The sequence below is a fragment of the Vicugna pacos genome, chromosome X (genome assembly GCF_048564905.1).
Source record: "Vicugna pacos chromosome X, VicPac4, whole genome shotgun sequence".
NCBI classification, from domain to species: Eukaryota; Metazoa; Chordata; class Mammalia; order Artiodactyla; family Camelidae; genus Vicugna; species Vicugna pacos.
Genome location: NC_133023.1, coordinates 28,746,677 through 28,764,427, shown reverse-complemented (window position 1 = coordinate 28,764,427; position 17,751 = coordinate 28,746,677). Strand labels below are relative to the sequence as shown.

The window sequence follows — 17,751 nt, the reverse complement described above, 5'->3', positions numbered from 1 at the left end:
TTTAAACTAAAAACTCCTGTCCTTCAGTTATGGGACATATTATTACTAGCTTTAATAATTTCTTCCTTTCCATTTTATTTGTTCTGTTTTTGTATAATTCTTATTAATTGGCTTTTGGACCTTCTGGATTGGTCCTTTAATTTTTTTTATCTCTTCCATACTCTCTGTCTTCTTGCTCTACCTTATGGAAGACTTCTTCAACTTTATATGCCAAATGCTTTATTTCTCTATCACAATTTTCTTCTCGATAATACCTTTTTTTGGGTTCTCTGAATGTTCCTTTCACTAGCACCCTCTTCTTATTTTGTGGATGCAGTCTTCTCTTTGCTCTGTAAGGGTATGGATGGAATTCTCCTCTTTAAAATTTTCTTCTCCTTGCAAATTCAGTTTCTCCCCCTGCCTCACAGTCCTCTTTCTGTTTGTATGTCCGTTTTGTTTTGTTTGGCTTCAGTCTTTTAGGCTAGAGGCTTTCCTTAGAAGGTTGCTCTCTTCAGTTCACTCTTGAGAATGAAGTATTTAAAAGCTGACTGGAAGTTCTATGGGAGTAGGTGGAGTTTGTTGAATGTGGTGACATGGTAATATAGCGACATGACTGACATATTCCCTTGGGAAATATTTGATGTCTGCATCCACAGAGAAATCCTGTCCAATAACCTGCCTGGAAGGCACAGGTCTGGCTGCCATTGTAACAGGGTCTGGGTGGAAGAAGAGGGCTGGGAGAAGTAGCACATCAAATTTGGGATATACTTGTTGACTTAATCCCCTAATTTTCATACAGTACTCCTGACTTCAACTACACCTGGTGTTCTCCAGTCCAGAAGTCTCCTGTCCTATCTTCCCCAAAGACCAACCCCTCTGTGCTGCCAGAGTATGGACAGGGCAGTCAAATGCTGTGCATAGTGAAGTAGGGGATCTGGGATCTAAATTCTTCATAAAGAGAATTTCACCCAGTACTCCTGCTTTCAGCTCCACCCTCACCCTCAGCTTCCAGGGGTAGCTATTGTCACCAATTCCTAAGCTTTTCAAGGTGCTGCTGTGTATATCGGATCCCTTCTCAGCTTCCCTTGCTGCCAGTTAAGGATTCATATTTCTCAGGTGTTCTAGGTCATCTACTGCTTTCCAGTTTCCAAATCCAGTTTGTTTGGAAACTGTTATCTTATCTCCTGTTCTACTTAGCCTTTGAGGTTTGTGTCTTTAAAAAATTCCCTTTCCTTTTGTTTCCTTGGAGCTTTGGGAAGGGGCAAAGGAAGGCCCTACATTTCCAGATTTCAAAATTCCTTCTGAAGTAAGACCTCTTTGTTTTATTAAGGAGATAGTTAAGTCATTGATCTTCAAGAAATAAAATCATATCCCCATTTAACAGATAGAACATTTGAGGGACAGAGAAGTCATTTTTGCAAGATGACAGCGTTGTGGGTGAGGCAGTGGCTCAGTGCATTTGTGTTGAAGGAGGAAACAACTCCGTAACACTATGCAGTTGTCACATTCCTGACATGTTACTCTATCCTGCCTGCTCATTGCTTTGCAGTTGACCTCTACCAATGTCACTGCCAAGCAATAAAAGCCAGCATTAGTTGCTGAATACCAAATGACCAGGCTAAACATTCACACATTACTCTCTTCTGCAAAAAAATGGAACTAATGTGACCTAGTATTTTTCATGATAATGACTGTAATTAACTAACCAAGCTGAACGAGCCTTGGAATTCATCTGAGAAAAGACGACCACTGCCAGCTTTCCGAAGCTGAAGGCATGACAAATTTGTGAGTTGGGTCTTTTAGAGACAGGAAAAAAGCTGAGGCCATCTAAAATTGAATTTAGTATCTGAAAGTAGGTCTCAAAATGAAAATGATGCTTTACCCTTTGCAAGTGGAGTTTTCTGGATCCTTATGCCTTCTGAAGCGATTTACTGCATGGATTTCTCTTAGGTCAGCAGGATGGTTACTCCAGGTTTAAGCCAAGAACATTTCACAATCAATTTTTGCTCAGATTCATTACTCTTATAGCTGGCTGTCAGGCTTATATTGCATCGCTAGGAGTCAGACTAATATTGCCAGCAGATAATGTCATAATCTGTTGATGAGACTATTCATTTTGTCATTTCTTTATTTACTTGGGATACCAACTGTATCTTCCCTATTAAAATGTGTCGGATGTGCTGATGTTCTATATACCTCAGTTATATTCTCTTGACTCCATTGGTGAAATGAACCTCTAACAAAAACCTGGAGTTACTCTGTAAGAATGCCTCTGAATTAATTATACTTCTTGTTAGTGCAGTTCTATTTTAAAATGCATTAAGTTGCATTTCCAGACATTTATATTGAAACAGGTCATTGTTGCTGGTTTGTGGCTTTGCTCTCAGGAAGAAGGCTGCTATATTTAAAGGAATCAATAAAGAATAAATATACCCGAGAAAGAGTTGATTATGTGGTATTGTTAAAGTGAAGATGTGGAAAGAGGAGTCCTGCAAAGTGTGAAAACAAGAGCTCATCCTAGAGATCATCTAGACCAGTTCTTTCATTTTATAGAAAACTGAGTCTCGCAGTGATTTAGTGACTTTCTCCCAAATGCTCAGTTGTTTGTTGATAGAGCTAGAAGTAATGCATTCTCAGGCTACCCCGGCCCATTCTCTTTCCACTTTATTGTGGCATTAGGGTATGTAAAAAAACTTTCTCTATGTTTTAGTAAAATATATTATTTTAGTAAAGTAATAATCATGAAGTTGGCCTTTAAAATTGGTATTGAGAAATAATTTAAAACTTACAGAAGAATTGCATATATCGTATACATAACTCCCTAACTTTACGTTTTATCTAGATATATCAATTGCTAACATTTTTCCACGTGGGCATTGTACACGTGTGTATACTCTCTCTCTCTCTCTCACACACACACACACACTTAATTACTTCAGGTTGAAGAGGCAGATGGGTGCCGCTAACGTCACCTCATATATCCAAAGAACAAGGAAAGTCTCTTACAAAACCAGTAGAAGTATCAAATTCAGGAAATTTAACATTGATACAATACTATTTATTATATAATATAGAGTCCGTGTTCAATTTTTGCCAATTGTCCCAACAATGCCGTTCGGGCAATTCTTTTTTTTCTCCTAGATCTAATTTAGGTTTGTGTATTGTGTTTAACTGTCATGTTTCTCTAACCTCCTTTATTTTTTTCTTATTTATTTATTTATTTCTTGAGGCATAGTTGGTTTACAGTGTTGTGTAAATTTCTGGCATACGGCATAGTGATTCAGTTATACGTATATATATATATTCCTTTTCATGTCCTTTTTCATTATAGGCTATTACAAGGTATTGAATATAATTCCCTGTTTCTGTTTTATAAATAAGTTCATTTGGGTCACTTTTTTAGAGTCCACTTATGAAAGGTCTAACCTCCTTTAATATGGACTAGTTCTTACCCTCTGTCTTTAATGACATGGATATTCTTAAATATAGGCCAGCTGTTTTGTAGGAGTCTCTCAGTTTGGGTTTGTCTGATGTTTCCTTCTGATTAGATTTGATTTATGGACTCTTCTGGCAGAAGGACTACGTAAGTGGCTTTGTATCCTCAGAGCATCTCGTCAGGAGGCTTATGATGTTGGTTTATCTGCTTTTGGTAATAGTATCTTTGACATTCGGTTAAGTGGGGTCTTCTGGTTTTCTCAGCAGGATATTTTCAGCATAGCATGAGGATCAAGAAAGCCTGCACAGCAGGAGGTACCTGAAATCCCTCCCTGACCTGGACTAGATAAAAACTTGGCAAGAGCTGGGGTTAAGTATGGTTCCTTGTAGTGCAGGCCAGTGTGATTTAGCCCTGCAGCTGAGGGTCCACACCAATGATCTCAACTTGTATTGTTTCTCCAGACCTCCTTCTGCCAAACCCTATAGTCTGCATTGCTAACATGGCAACCCTTGGTGGCACCTGCTGTCTCTTACCTAGGAAGCTGCATTATGTAGATATCTCTCTACAGGAAGGGAACTCACAAAGCATTATCTCAAAATCCAAAATTACACGAGCTGGGTGAAACCATGGTCTACATAACCTGAGCCCTTTTTTGATTGGTTGCTGAGATGTTTGGTTAACAAGCCTGACTTTATCTATTTGGGCTTATTTATGAAGTAGACAATGATAACGGTTCCCCAAGGAATATATTTCCCAAAGCTCTGATTATGGTTGCAGGGACCTCCTTTCCCCACTCAATTCCCTTGCTCTCTCCTCTGCTGAAGTAATTAGTTGAATAAAAGGGATCTTAAAAAACATGGCTGTGATTGGCTTCCTCTGAGGAGCAATCTCACTCTGATGCAGGTCCTGCCTGCTGCCCACACCTATGCCCTGTCCTTCCTCTTACTACATTGGAATAATGTTTAAAATTTTTGACTTGAATATTTTATCAAGAAATATTCATTCTTGATCCATGATCACTGGGCTATTCAAGAAAGGATAAGTTATATGGGACCATGGGCCTTCAAATCAGATACTCTCCCATCTTCAGGGCCTGATAAGAAACTAATAAGGATCAAATAAAACAAAATGAACCAAGCAGCTCTCTGTAGAAATGTTTCCAGGACTACCTTCCTAATTTCAAAATGTTTTAATAATGAGTTGCTGTTGGGACCGGAGCTTCTCCCACATTTTAGAATGTTATGGTTAAAAAGGACTGTCATTTATGACGAACCGGTTAGCTATCTTACTTTCTGCATTGCGAATGAGAATAATCTGATCTGAAGAGACATATTTGGAGCAAGCTTAAGTTTATTTGGCCTTCTGGGTGAGTCAAGGCTATTTAACCTGCAAGGAACAGAAACATACTTAAGCTAGCAGCAGGCGAGCTCATGGAAATGGGGCTGGGCCTTGTGGGAACTGGAACTAGAGAGGGGTTCTGTATTCAAGGCCTTTCTGGAAACAGTCACTGTAAGAGTTCCCGGCTTTTCACCATAAAGCTCCACAGTTGCTGTAATCCAGCTGCACTCCCCATGTCTGCTCCTTCTTATTTTCCCACCAACTCACTCATTCTTCCAATTTCCTTAAGAAAGTCTGATAGGATTGGAGGCGTGGGGTGTCTTCGTTTGAGTTCTCCCCAAAGTAGGTCCTGAGAAAAGGGTTGGATGTAAGTCATATATTTTTGGAGTGGTACCAGGAAGCAGATAGAGGGAAAATAGACAGAAAGGGAGGAAATTCAGTAAAGGAGTTGTTAATAAGAGAGTTGTTGCTATGGGCCTATATTCTGTGAGGGACTCTCTGAGAGACTGGTTGGATCATGCTGCAGAATTGTCCCTCCAAGACAGTGAGGAAATAAGGGAGGTACCCCATTCTGTCTGTCACTCCGGTAAATATTCATCATCTTTTAAGATCACCACTTTGATGAATTTTTTAAAATGAAGTCATTACAAAAGAGTAGAAGAAATGCCCTATATGGCCTCCAGAGAGTCATTCAAGTATTTCAAATTATATGCAAGACTTTTTGTTCCTGTTTATGCTGGAGTTGAGGGGTAAATAAATCAGCTCTTTTTGTTCCCTCTGGAGCCAAAAACCAATTGAAACATAAGACCCAAGAATGAAATAGAGATAAAATATCAGCTTTGTCACTCTAAGATTGAACTGTAGAATGAAACTGAACGTATCATATGGCCATAATGAGTTCCCCAGAACCTCCCTCCCTGACAGCACATCTGAGAATGCAGCCTTCTACTTGCACGGGGAGATCATTCCTAAAGAACTTAACACATGGAGTTTGTGAGAGAGGGTGAATCGTGTGGGAGATGGGGGGAGAGAGGGGGGGGGGAGAGAGAGAGAGAGAGAGAGAGAGAGAGAGAGAGAGAAGTAAGGCTGTAGAGCCACACTGTATTACTTGGGTCTTCTAGGAAGCTGACTCTGGGGCACAGGAGTGCAAAAAGTTTATTGAGAGGTAGAGTCTTGAAAGAAAAGAGGGAGAACACAGCTGGGCAGGAGAGCCTGACATCTCTGTGTACATTTGACAAAACCTCAGCCAACCCCTTGGGGAGCTCCACAGCAAATATTACCTATGAAAGGGGTACCGCCCTGGGTGCAAATGGCCAGCCCTTAGCACTTCTGCTGTGTTCAGTCATTGGCAGGGACTGCCCAAGAAGAAGAACATGGCTTTCAAAATCCGGAGGCTGTCAACTAACTTCACTTATTGCAATGGACTGGCAAGTTCTTTCTTGAAGGAGGATCTGAGTGGCACCCCTCTATGGCTGCCACACAGACCTACTGTGTCCCTTTTCCTAGCATCTCTGATTAGAAAAATTACTCCTTGTCCCCTGAAGAGGAGCAGACAAGGGAGCAGAGAGAAGCTAGAAGTGTTGCTTCCATGTGCTTCTTTCTCAAGAAATGAAGTAGCAACACAGAAAAAATACCAATTAAAGAAAAATCCCTTATAGAAACATGAGACATAAGAAATAATTCCCTCTGCTTCTTGCAACCAATACCATATAATCCCACTTGCCTTCTAAAGAGGTCCTGTTAACTGGAGAACTTTTTATGTTGCTGAGCTGGAGATCTGGAGAGGACCCCAACTGTGTAGCAAGATGGAAGAGAAAATAAGAGTAGGGATAAGGATGATGAGAATGGAGCCAATGACACTGGACATTGTATGGAGGAAGGACAGAGAAAAATCGTTGTGTCAGGATGGTGAAGAAAGGATTTAGGAGAATATAAATGTCAGAGATATTAAAGTTGATTACTTTGGGTAGCATGATATAAATTCCTTCTTGATCTCTACTGTGGAATCTTAGGAAAGTCTTCATTGCCCTCAAATGCTTTTGTGAGAGTGGATTCTCCACAGAATACTCAATGAGGTATTGACATTTCCGTCTGGGTGAATACCATGCAGCAGAGCTGAGGAGCTGAGACATAGTCTACCTCAGTTCTCCATGATGCCAAAACCTCTGCTGTCAACTGCTAGACTGACACTGCTGTTGGTTGGCTTCAAGGAGGGTGATGGTGGTTCACAAAGTCGGTGGAACAGCCTAAAAATTATTTTGCCCGGAATATGCCAGAATTGTGGAGTTTCTTCTTTTATGGGGTTGTGTTCCGAAAGCCGAAATGTGGACTCAGAGAGTGTATACCCACTCATGTTTTCCATAGTTGTTCCAGAATAGCTTTGCCTGGTTAGTCAACCCCCAGGGGTTCACATGACTTGACAGAAAGTCGTGGTCCTTTCATTCAGCCATTATCATGAAATTTATCCTGGGTCCCCCTGTAATAGGTTGCAGGTGATCAGAAGGAGTCAGTCTCTCTAGGCAGAACTATAAGCCCAAACAGCCAAACCAAAAGAAAGGAAATGCAGTCTCTGGTGAAGAGCACCAGAGAGAAGCTAAAAGCACAAACCCTGAAATACATAAAATGAATCCCCTCAAATCCTCCCATCACCACTACTGTTGTTATTACTAATAACAAGTCGATTTTAAGAGTCAGAAAATGTCTGTTTCTCTCTCTTCCCATTGGCTGCAGTGATAATTGCTGACCCTACTTCTGTCCAATCCCCACTGCTTCTGCTTCTCTCTGATACTCATTTCCTTGCCTCATTGCCCACTTTTCTTCTTCCTCTGCTAGTCCACTTTCTCCTTTTCCATTGGCCAGCCTTTGGGCTCCTCTAATAAGAAACATGGTAGCACAAAGCACATAGTGTACCGAACCACCATCGACAAAAGCCAAACAAGAATGGGACAAGTGTTGACCACCCCCTCAGGTTGGCAAGCCCCAGGTTTCCTTAATTCTCAAAAAGGAAATCATTAAACAAAATATAAGCCAATAAAAAATAAGCTGTAATCATGATAATCCTAATATGTTCCGGATTAGGATTATATGAAGTATGGTTGCCTGATGAGGAATATTTCAGAAAAGAGATTAGCTGTTTAAAATATGTATTGGTACCTATCCAGCACCATGGAGAGGAAGGTTGGTTGGTTTCTACAGGACTAGTTCCTGTAAAAAAAAGTTTACTCATTAATTCGTATTACCTTATTATAAATCTTACTTGGGAGAAAAAAAGGTGTAGCAGGTACTGTTGATGCCCCACTCATATCCCCTTGACGTTTACCATGTCCATACATGCTGCCCACCTTCCGGCTGCCAGCATCTGCAACTCTGCCTGAAGCCTCTCTCTGGACACTGGAGCCCTCTCTGCCCTCCGTCTTCCCAGAAGCAACCCTCATCCAATAACTGATGGAGTTCCTGGATAAATATCCAGCTCCCTTCCCTCATGAGTGGGATAAATCTGAGCATGTTCTACCAGGAAGATTATACTCTAGTTGCCCTTAGTGATCTTTCTTGTCAATGCAAATTTTACTGGCTCCCTTCACTTCCCTGCTTTACTTTTCTACTTCCTTACTGATATTTCCAGGGATTGTCTGCCAGATAAATACTTGCATTTAAACCATTTTCTCAGGGTCACTTCTGGAAGAACCTAAACCAAGATAACAATTTCATTTGCCTGACCCATTGCTCGCTAAGCAACCTCTTGATTTGTGAAGCTTAGTGGTACAAATGGCTCATTTCAGATAGGATGTTCTGTGCAGGTAATCTGTCCTGGTTATATGTGAGAACTATCTGTGGCTGATGAATGACTCTTAGAAATATTGTTGGTGTAAGTCAGTCTCCTAGAAGAGGGATTGGCAAACTACAGCCTGTGTGTCAAATCTGGCCAGCCATTTGTTTTTATGAATAAAGTTTTATTGGAACACAGCCACATCCATTTATTTACATATTGTCTGTGGCTGATTTCACACTGCTGTAACAGAGTTGAATAGTTGTGACAAAGACCACATGGTCTGTAAATTCTAAAATATTTACACTTTACAGAAAAAGGTTGCTGATCCCTCATGTAGAACCTGTTCATCTTTGGGTTCACTAAGAAAAAGAAATCCATATCACTTGTTAGAACGAGGGCCAGAACTTGAATCAATGGCATCTCACCAAGTGGCAGCAGCTCGGTGAGACTCTCAGCCTGAAATACAGACTGATCACCACCCACTCAATTTGTCCCCGTGCTTGCTTATAGCACTTTCAGAATCATGTCTTTTCAATTCTAAAGTAAAAATGAGAAGGAGGGCATGGGCTAGAAAGGAAGATTGAGAAAATGCCTTTTAAAATGAGGTTCATCAGCACACTTGAGGAAAATTTCTCTCCCCAGAAGTTTCTTTCTTGATTTATTTGGTCTTGCTTATCATCCCATTGTGCTATACTCTCTTGGATCTTACAGGCTCGGCATGCATTATTCATTATTTTGAAACTGGTCGATGAGATCCTCTATAAGTGACCCTACACTGCGGATGCCATGATTCTAGCTAGCTTGAGCTCCTACAGCATAGAGACATTTTCTGTTCTTTCTTGTCAACTCTTGCATTTAAACTGTTTTCTCAGGGTCACTTCTGGAAGAACTTAAACCAAGAAAACAATTAATAAAACAGTATTCTATGTATATAATAAATGGTCAGTAAACTTTGTCTCATGTCCATCACACACAGAATCCTACACCTGAGGTAACATGGTAATAAAACTGTAATCACTTGCCAAAAATGAAATAGTTGTGTAGAACAGATGAGTGAGAAGGAATATAGGCTTCAAAAACGCTAAAACAGAAATCCTTAGTCCTGGCCACCCAGTCTTATTTTCTGACATTCAAATGGAACAAATTGCTAAGTCACCAAATTTTAAACCTGAACCCTTCCTGAGTACGTAATAATGAAACTAGCATAGAAAGAAAGGCTATATCTGACCCATTTGGGAAATTAACCAGATAGCATAAACTTTATGCCTTGCAAGAAATCCTTTTGGCCAGAGACTAATTACTAACAACTTGTTTTGCTCTACCATCCACAATCTAGCAGGGGGATAAAATAGGTAAGCCAATAACGATACTCCAAGGCACATTTAGACATTGAAAAGAATAGCCTACCATTATGTTTATTGTCTCCATTATCTCACTTCTATTCATTTTGCGAATCCACTGTGATCTGGCCTTTATTTTCAATTAAGTTCAGCTTACCATTTTTTAAGTTCCTATTACATATATGATAGGGCTTAAGGAGAGAAAAAAATACACACTCTCCCTGCACTCAAGGATTTCATAGCTTGTTAAGGGATATAGGCATACAAAGAAAAAATTGTCACTCAGAGTGGTAAGTGCCATTAAAATGAAGTAGGAGTTGTGTTGACTCTGTTTAAGGGTGGATCTTAGGTTGGAGTTCCTTGAGATAGAGCCTGAGACAGGGATTTATTGAAGAAGTGAAGGAGTTCACTCAGGGGAAGTATGTCCAGAAGTAAGGGAAGCCGAATAGGGCAGGGGAAGGAACCAAGCAAAGATGTCATCTTGGGCAAAGTCTAACCGTGGCTTGATATAAGGCAGATTCTGGAGCACAAATCTCACCGCAGAGGCAGAGCAAAGGGTCCAGGCTTTTGTACCTCTATCATTGGCTGTCCCACTTAGTCAAGGGCAGTTCTTCTGAGAACATCACAGATATAAGCTGTCAGCTGCAGCGCTCATAAGCAGTTGGAGGTTGGCTCTCCTGGCTGGTCAACTTGATCTGGGCAGAGCACCAATAGCAGCTACTGAAAGAGGGTTTGAAAAACTAGATTATATGTTTATCACTTTGGGCAGCCCAGCATCTGAGCATCCTTCCTATTTGGGGAAGACTGTCAAGACAGATGGAAGACAAGGCTCACCCATATGATGCTTCCCAATTTCTGAGCAAAATTCCACAGCCTCCCCCATACGCTACCAGTCATTCTTCTGAAAAATTCCCTTTCTGTTTTGATTAGCTAGAGTCAAATTTTGTGGTCTGCCACCAAGAACCCTGACAAGTACAGAGACTGTGGAAATTGTTAGGTCATAGATGATTACAGCCTGGAAAAGATGTGGGGCGGGGGGTGGTTCAGGTTAGAAAAGAGCACATGGGAAGGAGAGAGATGTTCAGACTGAATAAGAACCAGAAGGGTGACTCTGAATTTCTTTTACTTGTGCGACTACAAAAAAGTGTGACAAATCTAGGGCGAGTTTGGGGAAGGGACATTGAGTTCACTTTGGGACTTGTTGAGTCTGAGTTTTCCGGGGACATCCAGAAGGAGATTTTCACAGATGTCTGCACAAATCTCACAGTCAGGAGAAGCATATAGAAGGAGAGAGAGTGTGAGAGTGCACAAGCATTAAGGCAGGAGGGGGAAGAGAGAGAGACACCGATTGGCCCATGGGTGTGGCTGAATTGGAGGGGAAATATAGAGAGAACAAAAGTTGAAGAGGCCAACAGCAGAATCCAGGAGGATAGTCAGGTCCGTATATGTCTCTGTAGATAAACTTTAGTTAAGCCATGAAAGGGCAAGGAAAGTAAGGAAAGAAGGACTAGTCAACACTGTGAAGTACTACAGAATGACCCAGCAGAGCAAGTGCTGAAAAGAGACCCACTGTAATGTTAATTAGTAAGTTAGTGCTGACCTTTGAGAGAAGAGTTTTTGTGGAGTTCCTTAAAGGAGAAAACTACCCCTTCTCCTGTGTCATGTAAATCAACCACCTCTCCCTCCTCTGGATCTTCTTTCATTAACTGTATCCCAGTACACTCCTGAGTTCATAATCATCCCCTCTGTTGGCTCCTCGGCAGCATATAAACATAGCTAAAATACCTTTTCCTCTCTTCTCTACTTGGAGAACTCCAGTTCTGCTTTGAAGGCTTCACACCAAATGTTTCCTACATCCCAGGTAAGATTTAGACCCCTTTCCTCTCCTGCACTCGCATAGCACTTCGTAAACCTCCTCTTTTAGATCTTACCCAAATAGATCGGAGATCTCTCTCTCTGTGTCCATCTTTTCCACCACGCTTGTGAGCAGGAACTGTGCCCTGGTCATCTTATATTCCTAGTGCCAAGCATAGCGCAGAACATTCCGCAGAACCCAGTGTAACTTGTTGAAAGAGTGGCTATTTGAGCTAAAAATTTCAAAAGCGGCATGCATGCTCCCTCCTAGAATGTTTTATTTTAGGTTTATTTCTTGACTTATGGGTCTAAAAAGTATATTAAATTTGAACTTTTACTTCTCCATAAACTTTATAAAAGAATTAAATGTTTGGGAGGGGAAAAAATCATGCACAGAAAATTATCCCACAGGGTAAAAAAAGAGAATAAATCTCCTTGTTGCTTGTGACATAGTTAATATCAGATATAATCCATTGTAAACCAAAAGCAACACTACCAAAAAATAAACGTTAAAATACAGATGAAAGGGAAGGAGTCTATCCCTTCTCAGACAAGGCAGTAGCTTTGCATATTAATGAAATTTAAATGCCTCACGGTAAGAAAAATGATTAGAAAAACAGCTTCTGTGATGAATAGGTGATTATGGAGAATCAGTCAAAAAGGCTAGTCAGACGTTGTTCCACTCTGATGCTCCCAGAAGAGGGATGACTGATGGCCTTCAATTAACAAAGAGACTGGAGGGACCAGCTAAGCTGAAGACAAAGAAAGTTGACAGGTTGACTTACTGAAATGCACGAAGACGTCAGTCTGGAAGGTGACAGTTACAATGCTGGGGCCTGTGAGCATTAGGGATGTGTATAAAATATAAATATCTGAAACATTCTAGAATATTCATTGAAATTGAGAAAAAAATAAAAGGAAAGAGGAAAAGACAAATAGCTGCATAAAGACTGGGGAAAAGTTTGAAATATTTGACAGCTTGAGATGAATTCAGGGCCTGTGGCAAATTACTTCAAAAACATGGGATGGCAAAGATTTTCTGTAAATGTTTTAGGCTTTGCAGGCCATATGGTCTTTGTTGCAATGACTAACTCTGCCATTGTAGTCCAAGTTCAACCACAGACAATAGGTAATTGAATGGGTGCGGCTGTGTTCCGATAAAACTCCTTTGTTTATGAAAACACTTGGGGGCCAGATTTGGCTTGCAGACTAGTTTGGCAACCCGTACTCTAAAAACACCAGTTTGCAATAAAACAGCAGATTGTGCAAAAGCTAATATGTAAATATGTGTGTGTGAGATCAATAGTTGTTGATTGAATCATTGTTGTTGGAGTTTTCTGGGCTGTTTTTATTATGTTTGGTCCAGTACTTACATGAGGATATGTCTGAGTGTGTTGTTTAAATTGAGGCATCAGGACTGTTTTCCAGCGCCCCAGGTAATTCCAAGGTGCAGCCACATTTGAAAACTAGGGTGCTAAGGCGGCTACTCAAAATTCAGTGTGTATATTCATCACGTGGGGTAAAATGTAGATTCTGATTCAGTAGGTCTGAGATAGGGCTTGAGATTTTTGCGTTTCTAACAAGCTCTCTGATGACACTGACCTGCCAGTCCACAGACCATGTTTTGGGTAGCCCGGTCTTGCATTGGTTTTCAATGCGGGGATGTCTAGATCCTGCCCCCGAGACTGATGTGATTGGGAGGTGGCCTGGGCACTGAGAACTCTGAAAGCTCTGCAGGTGGTTGTAATGTGCAGCAAAGCTTAAGAAGCTCTGTGCTAAATAAAGCACATGGTAACTTACCAATTTTAGTTATTATGTTATCAGTAGCTCTTTTGCCTGTTCTCCCCCTTCCAATCCACCCATTCCTCTCCTTTTCAGGTCCAAACATCCAGACGTTGGTGGACTTCATCCTTTCAGTCTTTCCCACCTCTGAGGAGCAGAATGTAGTTCAGTATGGAAAGTGCAGGCTCAAGCAACCTGGGCTTGGGAAGAATAAGCAAAGTGTCCCAGGGGGCGATTTAAACGGGAGGCTGATTGAGACAAATGGGAGATTACCAAGAGAGTTGTCACAGCAAAACTCACCTCCACGCTTGGGCCCAATTAGGGCACTGAAAATAGCAATCCACCCTCCTGAAGCCTGGCAGCAACTGACACCCAAGCAGAGCCAGGAGGGAATTTTTCCTTCTCAACATGCAGAGTGACATACTTGGTCGAAATGCAAGAGAGACCCCCAGTGGCAAAGTAAAGATAAAAAATCTTTTCTCCAAACCATAAACACCACAAATGAACTTAGAAGTGAGTGAATGGTGATGATGGTAATGATGATAAATGATGACTTACAAATAATATATACACTCTTTGTGCCAGGCACTGCTGTAAGCGTTTTAAAAGTCTTAACTCGTAATCTTTTCAGCAACCCAGTGGGGTTGACGCTTGTATTATCCCTATTCTACATGTGAGGCGTGAGGCACGGAGAAATTAAATAACATGCCCAAGTTCACCCAGTTTAGTAAGTGGCTAAACTGGGATTTGAACCCAGGTAATCTGTGGTGAAGAATCCACTACACTGAACTGCTTCTCTAAAACAGGAGAGGAAAAAGGATCTTCAGCCAACTTATAGATGTAAACACTTACAGATAGCTGCTCGCCCTGTGCTTCCTCGTATCTAGAGAACAGTTAATTTATATATATATATATGTATATAATATTTGTCTGAAATATATATTTTGGCTCAAATATATGTATATTTGAGAATGTCAGAGAGCGGGGATCTCAAACCAGGCAGAGAATGAGTGAAAAGGCCAAGTTTGACTAAGAAGAGTAAAAGAGGCAATACCATTCAATTCCATTTTCTGGAAACTAAACTCAAAGGGCCATAATCCTCATTTTAAAGAAAGTATTAAAGCACAATTATGGGGAAATGTAGAAAGATATTACTGCTTAGCTAAACTTGTTTGTATTTTAGTAAATGTTAAAAGCAATCCACTAGCTCTAAAAAGACTCAGGCTACCCCTGTGTCTTTGAATATAGGATACAAAGTCTGCAAATTTCTGACTTTGATCTTTGTAGGCTACGCATGGCACAAAAGAAGCAATATGTTTTGAGTATGTTTTTTCTGAGACATAGACAACCTTAGGGTCTACAAGAGAACAGATTTCATCAGGTCAAATAGAGCATGGACTGAGAGAGGGGAAGAGTGTTAAAAGGGGAACAGGAAAAGAAACCACAGAAAAGCAGGTCTATAGTTTCCTTGGGAAATCTTTTTACTCAGAAGTAGTGTCTTTCTACCCATAGTCATGAAGACAAGGTAATAGGCTAACGCCTCTCCACATCTAGAAAGGAGAAATCAGAGGCCACACTGAGGTTAGGATCAGGCTGATTTTGCCATAAGCTGTGAGCCGACATAGGTGGTCCCAGTGTGGAATGAGGTAATGGTCCAGGTGGGGCCAGCAGCCCTCTGGGTGTTCCAACACCTCATCCCATCCTCTGAATGTGAACTGCCCTGGGTGTGGGGCTGGCTGTGCCATACTTTCTCCATTTCCTTTTTGGTGAGCTTATCTACTCCATGGCCTCAACACCATCTATGTATAGGCTAATATCTCCCTTGTGTATATTTCCAAACCTGGCATCCTGCCTGAGCTCTAGATTCATTTTTCTGGCTACCTGCATGACAATTCCACTTACATGTCTAAAGGGTATCCCAGATTTTACATGGCATGCCTTCGTGGCCCCGAGAGTCCTCCTATAAACACCCCCAGATTTATAAATAACACTACCATCAGCCAGGGTGTTCAAATCTAAACTTATTTCCCCCATTTCCCATTACTCATCTCTGGTCCATAAAGTAAATCTTGTGGACTCATCCAACTCATCTGAAATTTGTCCTCATCTCTTCATTTCCTCCACAGTGCAAACCACCCTTGTCTCTGTGGACCTGCTATAATATCTCTTAACTGGCCTCTCAGTTTCATCTCACACCTCCACCCCTCTACATTCTTCAAAGCAGCCAGACTCACTTGGCTTAACATTCAGGGAAATTCATTCCACTTGATACTCAATATCACAAATTGACCTTCAGCCTTGACCTTTTATTTTTCAGTTCTTCTATTGAGGTAATTTGGGGTTTGGGGTACCATGTTACCTTAAAGAAAGAGTACAGTCAAAAGAAAAAATATATTTGCATCTTTTGTAAGGGCAACATGCATGTCCAGCATGGTGACCTAGGAAGTCACTCCCGTGTCTATGGGCAGGCCAGCCTAAGGCTCAGTTACCATTACTGTAGCCCAGGGTGAGCTTGCCAAAGAGAGACTGCCAAACTGGCTCCTAGGGTCTCCATCTTGCTACCCAGAATCTACAAACATTAATACTTGCATATTTTAGTAAACTCAAAGTTTTCAGGTAAAATTTAAGAGCCCTTTATTTTAATCCCTGCCCCATCCCATTCCCTTCACTCTTCCTCCAAATACACCACCATTGTGATTTGCAGACCATATTTATATACTTTTACTATTCAGTGGCACCCAAATTCACCAGGGCCCCACCTCCCCCTCCCCCCAGTATACCCACGTTGTTCATCAGGGGAACATTGATTTTGTGTTTTCCAGGGTCCGACGCAGTACCTTCTCCCTCCATCCATGGAGACCCTGAGCTGCATGTGGACAGGTCATGGGTGGGTGGAGAGACTCCTGGATACCTGTTTTAGACTTACAAAGTGAGAGGTGTGCACACGTGAATCAACCAGAGACCTTTATTTATTTAAGAACCAATAACTTTATTGGAAGAAATGGTAACAATGAAAGAAGAAAAACTTAAGTGAACTTTTTTTTGCAAGGGCAATATTGCCGTATGCATGCCAGGCAGGGGGACCTCGGGAAGTCACCCCGTGACCACGGGGAACTCCAGTCCAGGCTCAGTTCTTGTCACTGTCGCCCAGGGTGAGCTTGTCGAAGAGGTACTCTGCCATGCCGACTTCCGGGGCCCCCATCTTGCGCAGGGTGGTGATGTGGTCCCCCAGCTCCTTGATGAACTCGACCTGCTGGTTCAGGCAGTGGCTCTGCAGGAAGTGGCACTGGTGGGCGTCGCTCTTGTCGCTGGCCAGCTGGTGCAGGTCGAGCAGGCTCTGGTTGACGCCCTTCTCCAGGCGCAAGGCACACTGCATGGCCCGGAGGCCGCTCTCCCAGGCGTCGCGGTCTGGCTTCCTGATGTCGTGGAAGCAGAGGCGGCCCCTGTGCTGGTTCTGCAGGCGCATCAGGCTCTCGGCCCGCTCCCACAGCTCCCGCGAGCGCCTTAGGAAGAAGCGGGCCAAGTGCTTCAAGGCCACGTCGTCGCGGTCGAAGTTGAAGGCCATGGCCAGGCACACGTAGGAGGCGTGGCGCTCCAGGGTGACGTGGCTGTTGATGGCGGCCTGGCAGTCGGGGTGGTAGTTCTGGCGCCCCTGCGAGGGCCCCGCGGGCATCACGGCTGGCGGCGTGGGCGTGGCAGGCTTGAAGCCCAAGGCGAAGGCGGTGCCGAAGCGGGGGCTGCCGGGCCGGCAGCGGCGGCAGCCAAGATGGCGGCAGCAACGACGGCCTCAAGGCGTTCCCAGGGTAGGCGATGAGGGTGGCCGGAGGTGGGCGGCGCGCTCTGCATCTGGACCGGAGGCGGTGACCTACGGGGGCAGTGACGGTGAGGACGGGGGCCTCGAGGCGCACCCATTGGGCTCTGAGATGGGACCAGAGGGCGGGTCCGTTACCTCAGGGGTTGGAACTGGGTGAAGATCCTTTGGCCGGGGAGGAGGGGTGCGGGGCTGGGGATTGCGGCGCGGGGTAGGGGGGTGCGGCGCGGCGCGGCGCTGCGCGGGGCGGTGGGGGGGGTGGGGGGGCGGGGGGGGCGGGCAGGGTCAGAGGAGTAGGGTGGGGAAGGGCGCAAGTACCGTGTTCCAGGCTCCAGCCAAGCCTGGGTGAGACAGGGAGACTGCGCTGAGCGTCTGACCTATATAATATTTTAAAATGTTATTCATGAATATAAGTGCAACTGTTTTGAGTTAATCCCTTGCT

At 42.9% G+C, this 17,751-nt stretch overlaps 1 pseudogene; it reads right to left on the bottom strand.

The window, feature by feature from the left end:
* Positions 1-16,472: 16,472 nt before the first annotated feature.
* LOC140692001 (ferritin heavy chain pseudogene) lies at positions 16,473-17,514 on the bottom strand (annotated as a pseudogene).
* Positions 17,515-17,751: the final 237 nt, after the last annotated feature.